General features: G+C 40.1%; 2 non-coding genes across 2 annotated transcripts; both read left to right on the plus strand.

Moving 5' to 3' along the window:
- Positions 1-228: 228 nt before the first annotated feature.
- Positions 229-300, plus strand: trnaw-cca (transfer RNA tryptophan (anticodon CCA)). Its single transcript has one exon. It is a non-coding gene; the product is annotated as a tRNA-Trp (tRNA).
- Positions 301-2,442: 2,142 nt separating this feature from the next.
- trnav-cac (transfer RNA valine (anticodon CAC)) lies at positions 2,443-2,515 on the plus strand. Its single transcript has one exon. It is a non-coding gene; the product is annotated as a tRNA-Val (tRNA).
- Positions 2,516-11,005: the final 8,490 nt, after the last annotated feature.

Consider the following 11,005-nt stretch of genomic DNA (forward strand, 5'->3'; position numbering starts at 1 on the left):
TTAACACCTGAAACACATTAATCACCAGCTTCAGGTAAGTAGGCCTCAAAGACCAACTGCTTTTGCGTCGCACGGTCCCTGCGTTCTGGAAGCGAGGCCTCCAAAGCCAAACTTTCAAAAAGCTTTCGCAGCGCCTGGTCTCTGCCGAAGCCGCTGGCCTCCAGCTACCCGGAGAAGAACTCTACAACTTAAATCAGTCATGCATTAGTGTACATGCATTAGTCAACAGACCTTGTGGCGCAATGGTAGCGCGTCTGACTCCAGATCAGAAGGTTACGTGTTCAAATCACGTCAGGGTCAAATGTTGATGGGTGACAGTAACTCAGTATGTGGTAGTTGGGGGTCCTCCCCAAGAAAGGATTTCAGTATCAAAGGCACATCAATCACCTGAAACACCTCTCGATTTTAGTTACAGAGTGAGGCATCGCACTTCTCTTCCATCTTTGTTGAGAGTTGCACATGCGCAGTACCTAGGTAAGGATTACAAGCCAATCAGGAGCAGAGTATAGGCTGGACTACAGTAGAGCTGTTTGGAACCAGTGTTTTCTTTTGGAGATTCATGATACCTAATACCTTTCTAAACCACTTACCTGGTCCCTGACCCCTGTCCCCAGAGCTGGTAGCTCTGTTCCCTGGCGGAGCCAGTTGGGCCCCCTGCTCTGGCTGGCTGGAGGTCAGCGGCTTCAGGTGAGGAGGCCTCAAAGACCAACTGCTTTTGCAGCATCTGGTCCTAGTCTTCTGGAAGCGAGGCCTCCAAAGACAAGCTGCTTTCGCAGCGCCTAGTCTCTGCCGAAGCTTCTGGCCTCCAGCTGCCCGGAGCAGAACCCTGAACTTAAAGACTCAACACGGCTTGTACATATAGGTTCTCTATGGATGTTTTGTGACCTCATCATGAACTCACAGCTGATTGGTCAGTAGTTCTTTTGATGTGTTATAGAATGCTGTGATGTCATACAACGTAGACAATTCCAGTCTATAAGACTTATCTCATTTTATTTTTATTTATTTTTGAGGGATGAAAACAAAATATATTGTAAAAAAGTATGAGAATATACACATCACACTATAAATGTGTAAATTAATTTAACGTGTATAGAGCAGACATATTTTCACATGTAAATTGGTAAATATTATATTTGATTATTAATAGCTTTGATAGCAGGATCATTCTCAATCCTTTTGTAAAACCTTTGTCTTTCTTGGAGTATATCCACTATAATACATTCTTAAAAAAGTTCATATCTTTTGCTATGGTTGGGCCTCGTATCCAAACTACTCTGGCAGATGATACTAGTGTCGATTTAGCCTTGGGAAATAATTAGCAGCTGGTAGACAGATCTCCCCATAGGGAAAGAAAAACCCCAGTCTTCCGTGTGAGAGGCGGAGGCGACCATCCAAAGTTTCAGTAGTATTGTGGTTTTTGTGTTGGAACAAGTTGCACTGTTTGAAATAAGCTTTTGAGATACAAGAACGTCTTCACTTGGGACAGCAATTGACTCCCAACCCGATGGGAGAAATCCTGAGCTTTGAGATTTGGAGGGGCTGACTTTGATTACGAATGCTTGACACTGGACTTCAATCTGCCCCAGTGGGCGCTGTAGATCACTGTTTGATGAAGCCCACAGAACAACATAATCTGGAAAGAGCAGACAAGGAATTATAAGGTGCCCAGACTTGACACTCTCCCACCTTCTGCTGCGCCTTGTGAGGTGCTGTTCATGTCCAGTAGATATGCTTTTTCCATCGCTTGACAATATTCCCATTTAGGGTCAGGAGTTCTCCTCCCATGCTGAACACAGCCTGAGCCAAGGCACGCTTTCCCCCTCATGATTCACCCCAGTGGAAGCTGTAGATCAATGCCTGATAAAGCCAAATGAACCACATAGTCTGAAAAGAGCATAAATGGAATTCTAAGGTGCCCAGACTTGAAACTGTGCGGCGCCTTGTGACGTTTTGTTCACGTCCAGGAGTTGTGCTCTTTCCATCGCTTGAAAATATTCCCATTTAGGATCAGGAGTTCTCCTCCCATGCTGAACACAGCTTGAGCCAAGGCCCACTTTCCGGAGTATACCACGCGTTCGCCGGGACTTCCTCGAGGCCTTGTAGCATTGGTTAGCTGGTAGAAAAATCTCCCCGTCGGGGAATCGAACCCCGATCTTCAGCGTGACAGGCGGAGATACTGTCCATTATACTAACTAGGAATGCCCAAGCTTAATATTTGGCACATCAAGAAATAGGTGGCGCTATTCCAACATTTGGGCCACAGTCAATGCATGTAGAAATATTTATGTTTACTACATATTTGCTGTCATTCAAATACATGACAAAGCATCTGTGACTGAATCTAGTTTAAAATCTCTATTTTGTAGCTTTTTGAACATTTGCAGTAAAATAAAAATGGTGCATTTTCCCACAAATATGCCGAATAAATTAGTTTTGTCAGTTTCCGTAGTGTAGTGGTTATCACGTTTGCCTCACACGCAAAAGGTCCCCTGTTCGAAACAGGGCGGAAACACATTTCTTTATTTGTATTGACTTTGCACAATCAAACTCTGCGAAGTTAAACTCTCCATGACGTTCACGGAAAAATCTCCCTGACGTGAAATCGTGGCCAGGCCTGCCGAAGTTTCCCCAGTGCAGTAGTCATCACATTCAGAGATTCAGGAATATCCTGTCGAAAATTGATGCAGAAAAACTAGTCCACGCATTTGTTACTTCTAAGCTGGATTACTCCAGTTCTTTATTATCAGGCTGCTTAAAAGAGTCCATAAAGATTCTTCAGCTGATCCAGAATGCTGCAGCACGTGTTCTGATAGGAACCAGAAAAAGAGATCACATCTCTCCTGGTTTGGCTTCTCTGCATTGGCTTCCTGTAAAATCCAGAATAGAATTTAAAATCCTTCTTCTCACCTACAAAGCTCTTCATGTTCAAGCACCATCTCATCTTAAAGAGAAAGAAAGTTGATGTGTATATGCACTTGTTAAAAAGAAAGTTGATATTTTTTAAGCATTAATCAAAAAGAAATTTGATCTGTAAATGCATTTATCAAAACAAAAGTTGATGTGTATATGCAGTAATATCAAAGAATGTTGATGGTATATGGATTAATATCAGTAAAAGTTGATGTGTTTATGCTTTAATATCAATAAAAGTTGATGTGTATATGCGGTTATTAAAAAGAAAGTTGATGTGTATATGCGGTTATTAAAAAGAAAGTTGATGTGTATATGCATTAATCAAAAAGAAAGTTGATGTGTATATGCATTAATATCAATGAAAGTTGATGTCTATGTGCATTAATCTAAAAGAAAGTTGATGTCATAATGAATTTTGATGATGACATAATGAATGTGTCTATCCATTAATCAAAAAGAAATTTGATGTATATATGCGGTTATTAAAAAGAAAGTTGATGTGTTTATGAATTAATCAAAAAGAAAGTTGATGTGTATATGCATAAATCTAAAAGAAAGTTGATGTGTATATGGATCAATAAAAAAGAAATGTGATGTGTATGTGCATTTATTAAAAAGAAAGTTGATGTCATAATGAAAAGTGATGATGACATAATGAATGGTGATGATAAATCTAAAAGAAAGTTGATGTGTATATTAGGGGTGATCCGAGTGTCCGGCTGAAACGAGTATCCGGTACGGATAAAGCACTTTTGCCGAGTACAAGTATTATCCGAGTAATATGAGTCAATATCCGTGCTCGGATTGAATAAAACTCCTCAACTGGCCGCGCAGCGTTCTGTGATAATCACAGCGCCCCCCCCCCCCCCCCCCCCCCCCCCCCGCCTACAAACCCGCTCGGATCAATCACACACACACAGAACATGGAGAAATGCGCTCTCTCTCGCTCTCTCTCTCGCTCTCTCTCTCTGCTCCGTCAGTCAATTCGGTCTGCGGATCTGTTCCGTTAACGTTTAGGGTTTCTTTAGCTTCAGGTTTGTTTTTAACTTCGGTTTGTAGTCCTTACATAGTAACCAGTAGATTTCTGGTGAACGTGGGGTTTGTAGTCCTTACATAGTAACCAGTAGATTTCTGGTGAACGTGGGGTTTGTAGTCCTTACATAGTAACCAGTAAATTTCTGGTGAACGTGGGGTTTGTAGTCCTTACATAGTAACCAGTAGATTTCTGGTGAACGTGGGGTTTGTAGTCCTTACATAGTAACCAGTAAATTTCTGGTGAACGTGGGGTTTGTAGTCCTTACATAGTAACCAGTAGATTTCTGGTGAACGTGGGGTTTGTATTCCTTACATAGTAACCAGTAGATTTCTGGTGAACGTGGGGTTTGTAGTCCTTACATAGTAACCAGTAGATTTCTGGTGAACGTGGGGTTTGTAGTCCTTACATAGTAACCAGTAAATTTCTGGTGAACGTGGGGTTTGTAGTCCTTACATAGTAACCAGTAGATTTCTGGTGAACGTGGGGTTTGTAGTCCTTACATAGTAACCAGTAGATTTCTGGTGAACGTGGGGTTTGTAGTCCTTACATAGTAACCAGTAGATTTCTGGTGAACGTGGGGTTTGTAGTCCTTACATAGTAACCAGTAGATTTCTGGTGAACGTGGGTTTCAGACATGCTGCTTGGTTTAAATGCAACTCCCGTTGCTTCTCTGCCATCGGAGATTTTTTTTTTTTTAACTGCCAGCTGCCCCCGCCCCCTCTCTCTCTTTCTCTCTCTCTCTCTCTCTCTCTGTGTGTCTCTCTCTTACTCACACACACACACACTCACACATACCTGGTGTCGAAATAAAAAAAATAAAAAAGAACCAAAAACAAAAAAAGTCACAATGATCATAAAAAATTAAAAGTTAAAAAAAGAAAGTTATACTGAGTATGAAAAGTCTTGTTCATTACATTTTACTTCATAATTGCAACCGCATGTTTTGTATTCATTGTTGCAAAACGTTCTGTATATAGTTTGTTTGTTACCATGACAACACCATTGATCTGAAGCTCAATGCTGTCATGTAAATAGTTTTTAAATCAGCAATAAATATAACAATTTCTGATCAACCCATATCAATTGCATGCTTAAAATAACATGCCGTTTAATAAATGTGCATATACACATCAACTTTCTTTGATATTAATGTATATACACATAAACTTTCTTTGATATTAATGCATATACACATCAACTTTCTTTTTTATTAATGCATATACACATCAACTTTCTTTTTAATAACTGCCTACATACATTTTGATTGAAAGACAAGAACTCATCAATAGAATTTGAAATAAGTTCGCAAAATTCTTTGTCTGCCAATAGAAGAGAGTTAAATCTCCAAAGAGGTGGGCTACGTTTATAGGTAGAAAGTTGCATATCTAATAATAAAGGTGAATGGTCAGATATTACAATACCTAAATAGTCAGAGGAAAATACACCTGCATTAAGCCTACTGTCAATAAAAAAGTAATCAATCCTAGAATATGAATGATGCACCTGGGAAAAGAAAGAGAATTTTTTAATGGTGGGGTTACGAGATCTCCATGGACCAACAAGACCATTCCGTTTCATAAAATCAGAGAATGTCATAGACATAGCAGATTGAGTCAGATTTCGAGGATTAGAACGATCCAAGATTGGGTCAAAAACACAAATTAGATCCCCACCGAAGATCAGCAGGTGTGTATTCAAGAAGGGAATGTTACTCAGCAATCTGTAAGCATATTCAACATCATCGAAGTTTGGGGCATTTACATTTACAAACAAAACCCTCTTTTGTGAAAAAGTACCAGCAACCATGAGGTATCTGCCGTTCCTATCAGCAATAACATCAGTGGATGAGAACTGAACTTTTCTGCTAACTAAAATGGCGACTCCTCTAGCTTTTGAATTAAAATTTGAGTGGAAAACTTGAGCCACCCAAGGGCAATGTAACCTACGGTGATCTTTGACGCGAAGGTGAGTCTCCTGCAAGAATACTATATCAGAGTTTAAACGTTTCAAGTGCGCAAAAACCTTAGATCGCTTAACAGGATTCCCCATACCTCTGATATTCACACTGATAAATCTGAGAGGTGTGCCTGACCCAGCCATGCTGGGATCTATAATGCCATTAACCATGTAAATAACAAAATAACATAAAAAAAATGAAAATGGTCATAGAGAGCACCCCCAAACACAAATACACCCAAAGTCCCCATATAACCATAGAACAAAGGAGACAGCAGTGTTTCCCACAATAACCAAAAGTTGTCCACAATAGCGTTGAACAACCCGGAGACCATGCAGAATAGACAAAGGTAAGAGAGAAAAAAAACTCCCGCCGATCTCAACACTGTTTAACAGTATGCACATGAATATAGTAAAGCACGTAAACATGCAAAATGACAAATAATAGTAGGCCCTCAGTCCTGTACTATCAGATGGAGAAAGCATAAAATGAGGTAGTGCTGATCATATCTGAAGTACAAAATACAAAATATATATATAATGTTAATCACATACAGTAAGATTGAAGGAAAAAAAAAATACCTGCTATAAACAAACAGTGACACTAACCTAGTTAGTGTAGCAAGCCAGAAAACCTGAAAACATACTAAAAAAAAATACTGAACATGTAGATAAATAAGGCTGGTGAGTCCACAAACTAAGGAATAATAGAACAAAAATCTGAAAAGCTACTAGAGCGCACCCAGAAATCAAAGTTTTGACATAGTCGCTGGCTTCATCCGCAGAAACAAAGTCCTTCTCCACACCGTTGTGTGTGATGCGAAGTCGCGCTGGATGAATCCGACCATATCGAGCACCGACAATGCCACGAAGTTGGCGTCTGACCTTGTTGAAAGCAGCCCGAGCCCGAGCTATCTTGGCAGTGTGATCGGGGAAGAGTGAGACGGTCAAGTCTCTGACTTTCATCTGTCGGAGCTCTCTAGCGCGGCGCAGAATGTCAACACAGTCACTGTAACGATGAAATCTGCACACAATGGCTCGTGGACCATCACCAGGCTTGGGTTTGGGTTGGAGGGTCCGGTGGGACCTGTCCAAAAGCGGCTCTTTTTCCAGACCAAACGCTTCCTTCAGTAAGGCGGCTACACATAACTGCACATATACATAACATTTCTTTTTGATTAATGCATATACACATTCATTATGTCATCATCACTATTCATTATGACATCATCACTATTCATTATGTCATCATCACTATTCATTATGACATCATCACTATTCAATATGACATCAACTTTTTTCATAGATTACACCAACACACCCAAAACACACAACTGGTAAAACAGTTAATTTCGTGCTCAAAATCCCACATTGTAAACTAAACTCCAAAACTAATTTTCAAAATACAATAATACAGTAACACAACACACTATGTCTAACAAAACACTGCAAACATGTTTCAAAATACAATAATTATTCCAAACACTAACACACGTTCTCCTCCAACAGGAACATTTAGTCAATCATAACACAATGACAAAAAAAACTCTATCATCAGCTGAAATTACAGAAACTGCAATATTTTAGATGTGTCAGGTATGCCTTTACACAATAGACAGTATACTGTATTGATCAGAGATGGTGTTTTGCACATGCATTTTATTTCTTTTGTTGAAAAAATTCAAATTTAAAAAATAAATGACTATCTCAGAGTAGCTTTATAGAATCTACAGTTTATGAAAAAAAAAGGAGGGGGATGCCCTCAGAGATGGAGGCGCTGGGTTTTGAGGGCGCCCGTGTGACCTCCTCAAAAGGACTAAGAACAGTGAGCATGTCTGATGCTAACCCCCACTCATTTGGATAGATGATTGTAGAATCTTTACCCATGTTAGAATGCCAAGCCCTGCGCTGCTCCACCAGCCGCTGGAGCATGTAGAAAGTATTGTTCCACCTTGTTTTTTCATCTGTTATGAGCGTGTGCTGGGGGAGGTTCTACTGTGTTTGGAGCTCATGTAATCTGTTGCTGGCTTTGCTTGAGCAATGAATATGGCCAGATATGCTCCTGGCTTTGGAGAGAAGGGATGAATAGTGATGATATCATAATTAATGGTGATGATACAATGAATAGAAAGTTGATTTGTACATGCATTACAGTATTTCTGAGTTGCTAAAACACTAAAATTCATTCGCAAAACCAAAGTTGCAAGTGTACAAACCACTTTATTGATTGAAGCACACAGTTTGTAGAACTTTAAACACTTCTCATGTGGTTAGACACAGCTAGCAAATCGGAATCGCTCTTTGTGCAAAACTGTAAACACATTGTCATTCAAAAAGCACATGTAGCATTTTGGTGCACTTCAACTCAGAATGGCACAACACAGCCCCAAAAGTAACACACTGTTGTCATCGGTAACACACAAGCACTCAAAATTTAACACACCTGTTTCAAATCAGTAATGTGTTGCACCCAATCAGTAATGGGGATATAAAGCCAGGTCAAATCCAAATGGGATGTGTGATTTTCACAGGAGAGCAGGAGAGAAGGTGGACGTAGAAGTGGACGTGGACGTGGACGTGGACGTGGACGTGGACGTGGACGTGGACGTGGACGTGGACGTGGACGTGGACGTGGACGTGGACGTGGACGACAAGGAAGAGGAAGAGAAGGAAGAGGAAGAGAAGGAAGAGGAAGAGGAGGAGGAGGAGGAGGAGGAGAAAGAGACAGAGGAGGAAGAGACAGAGGAGGAGGAGGAAGAAGAGACGGAGGAGGAGGAGGAGGAGGAGGAGGAGGAAGAAGAGACGGAGGAGGAAGAGGAGGAGGAAGAAGAGACGGAGGAGGAAGAGGAGGAGGAGGAGGAGGAGGAGGAGGAAGAACAAGAGCCATCATTTCCAATGAAATTAGAGCAACAATCATACACCATGTTCTGGTTCATGGAATGAGTATGAGGGAAGCAGGACTACGTGTTCAACCAAATATAAGCAGGTTCTCTGTGGCCTCCATTGTCAGGACATTCAGAGAACACAACCGGTAAGTGTACTATCATTTGTGGTCCCTCAAACTTACAGTACAGTATGTACAGTTGTGGAATGTCTCAGTAAATTACTGTAACATCTCTAAAAATTGGCCCTTTTCTTGCAGTATTACAGTAAAACTAATAATAGTATTACATAAAAATATATATTTTATGTATTTTACATATTTGGTTACATTGCATTAGGTCTGTCTGTACAATTCTAACAAGATGTTTTATTTGCTAGAATTGAAAGACTGCCACATGCCGGTGGAAAGAGAGGTATATTCTCACAAGAGCAGGAGACCATTATGTCAATATGGTCCTTCAAATAATCTCATTCGTCTGCGAGAAATACAACAGCGAGTTGAGGAAGACAACGAGAACTTTGAAGGAATCAACAGTGTGAGTCTCTCCACAATTGACCGTGTCCTGAAACGCAACCTGATAAGTCTCAAACAAGTCTACAGAGTACCATTTGAGAGAAATTCTGAGAGGGTAAAAGAGCTACGATATCAATATGTACAAGTAAGTAATACGTAATGTCCAGAGATTATAAAGCACTATTGAGTTACTGTACATCTTTACTGTGTTGAATGTAATGCAGCACTGTATACAGAGTCATGAAGCCTGGAATGCTATGTCATTTACGTTATATCAAAAATGAACTTTTTCTCATTTCTATAGAGAAGGTTTCAACTGGATTCCATGGAGAGGCCTCATGAGTGCATCTTCTTGGATGAAGCTGGCTTCAATCTCACCAAGAGGAGAAGGAGAGGCCGCAATATTATTGGTCAACGAGCCATTGTCGAGTTGCCAGGGCAGCGTGGTGGCAACGTGACCATATGTGCTGCCATCAGCAGCTACAGGGTTATTCACCGCCATGTGACTTTAGGACCTTACAACACTGCCCATCTTATAACGTTTCTGTATGCTCTACAGGAAGCATACTGAGACGTGAAGAGAGAGGTGATGAGCAGGCAGAGCATCCCATGTACGTGGTAATCTGGGACAATGTGAACTTTCACCGTGGTCCTAGAATCCGTGAGTGGTTTGAAAATAACCCACGTTTTATAAATGTGTGCCTCCCACCATACTCGCCCTTCCTTAATCCCATTGAAGAATTTTTTTTGCATGGAGGTGTGGAAGGTCTATGACAGAAACTCCTTATGCACAGGAAAATCTCCTCAGTCAAGGATGCAGCATGTGACAACTTGGAGTGGAATCGATTCAAGGTTGGATTCGTCATGCTAAAGGACTGTCTTTCCCCGTTGTTTAGCAGGGGACAGGATTGCCTGTGACGTTGATGAGGTCCTGTGGCCTGACCATGCCCAGAGGGCTGATGCTGAGCAGAATGATTACAAGAATGCTATCGAAATCTGCTGCATATTTTGTTGGTGACTATTTGTGTGCGGATTGTGCAAGCACTTCATAATATATCAAATTTTTTCCCCTGCTCTGCTTTGAGTGCAGTGTTTTGCATTTATCTCTGTAGTGTGTAATGACTGCTGTGTAGTGTTTATGCATTAGCTGGATGTGTGTGATATCTGAAACAGTGTTTGGTTTTTGGGTAAAGATAACATAGTTTGAAAGCAATTGTTTGATATAAGCAAGACAAGTCAAAGGTTTGGACAGTGTAGCTTAAGTTGGTGATTTGTGTTTAGGTTTGGGAAAGCGAGAGAAATGTTCAAAAAATGTGTTTTAGCACTCAGAAATACTGTAATATCAAAGAATGTTGAGGTGTATATGCATTAATATCAAAGAATGTTGATGTCATAATGAATAGTGATGATGACATAATGAACAGTGATGATATAATAACAAGAAAGTTAATCTGTATATGCATTAATCTATAAAAAAAAGTTGATGTCATATTGAATAGTGATGATGACATAAGAATGTGTATGATGCATTTATTACAAAGAAATGTGATGGTATATGCATAAATCTAAAAGAAAGTTGATGTGTATATGCATAAATCAAAAAAAGTTGATGTATTTATGCATAATCAAAAGAAAGTTGAGGTGTATGCATTAATAAAAAAGAAATTTGATGTGGTATATGCATTTATCTATAAAAAAAA

Source organism: Etheostoma spectabile, unplaced genomic scaffold (assembly GCF_008692095.1).
Source record: "Etheostoma spectabile isolate EspeVRDwgs_2016 unplaced genomic scaffold, UIUC_Espe_1.0 scaffold00002502, whole genome shotgun sequence".
Taxonomy (NCBI): Eukaryota; Metazoa; Chordata; class Actinopteri; order Perciformes; family Percidae; genus Etheostoma; species Etheostoma spectabile.